This window comes from Penaeus monodon, chromosome 33 (assembly GCF_015228065.2).
Source record: "Penaeus monodon isolate SGIC_2016 chromosome 33, NSTDA_Pmon_1, whole genome shotgun sequence".
Lineage (NCBI taxonomy): Eukaryota > Metazoa > Arthropoda > Malacostraca > Decapoda > Penaeidae > Penaeus > Penaeus monodon.
In genome coordinates this window covers 31,299,315-31,300,450 of record NC_051418.1, presented here as the reverse complement: position 1 = coordinate 31,300,450, position 1,136 = coordinate 31,299,315, and the positions used below count along the sequence as shown (strand labels likewise).

At 33.8% G+C, this 1,136-nt stretch overlaps 1 protein-coding gene across 1 annotated transcript in view; it reads left to right on the top strand.

Annotated features, from left to right (window-relative positions):
- LOC119594380 (C-Jun-amino-terminal kinase-interacting protein 4-like) overlaps positions 1-1,136 on the top strand; it is a gene marked incomplete in the record, with an annotated part of 97,279 nt that overhangs the window by 55,916 nt on the left and 40,227 nt on the right.

Genomic DNA, 1,136 nt, shown 5'->3' with positions numbered 1-1,136 from the left:
TATATGAGTTATATTTGTTTATGGTACTTTTTTAAGAATCTATTAATTAATATCTCACAAAAAATGTCATAGATACAGAAATGACATACACAAGCATTGCATATGTTATACAAGCACCGGCCGCTAACATCCCATTCTGATTGCAGTGATCCACCTCTCTTTAGAACAGCCATTTATCACGGCCGTTCCTAGGCATTATTCAGGAAATTTTTCCCACTGCAACCATCTCTGACCCATTAACATTCAAAATGGGGTAAGATAGCTGTGCATGACAAGAGGGCAAAGCTACGAATCGGGGAAAATATGCACCTAGTGTTTTTTTTGGCTTGTAGCACATCTGGGAGTTCAGATTTGTTGTGGAAGGGCTGACTTTGGGGTAAAAACTGCATTGGGCTCGGTATTTGTCAGATCGGTAAGGTGGTTGCACTGCTGTAAATTTTTTGTAATGAGGTGTTGATGTACAAAGGTAAATGCGTATGTATATGTATAAAGTATTTAACTTCATTATTACTGTTGTTCTCATAACTATAATTACCATAATTACTATAGTCCTTTTATCATCAATATTTTCTTTATTGGTTGTATATTTCATCTTAATAGAATGTACATACATTTTATGTATTGTCAGATTTGTATTTGCTTTTCAATATTTCCATTTTATTCATTAAATGGATGTAGTGTGAACATTATTTTTGGAGAAAGCAAAGGAGAAAGTTTACTTTTGTTTTATTCATTTTTATCTCTGTCTTCTGCTAAATGTTATGACATTATTTTCATTGCTAATTATTCATATAAAGTGACTCTAGGGCCTAAAACTAACTGTATACTGTACAACTTCAGAATCAAATGTCAAATGTCCCAAGGTTTAAGATAATACAAATACCTCTTTTTGGGTCACACTAAGTAGTATTCACAAGGGATTCATTGAAAAGGGAAATGAATTATCCAGTAAATTGAATTATGAATAAACAAGTAAGCAGTAAGTAGACCCCCACAAATTCCCTTGTATTTTATTTTCTGCAACTGACACCTGCAACAGAGTTTCAGATATGTAGGGTGCAGGGGAGTGCATTCTCATGCTGTTGCACATATATCTCTGCCAAAGTCATATGAATTTTTTTGTGTGTGTGTCAGTT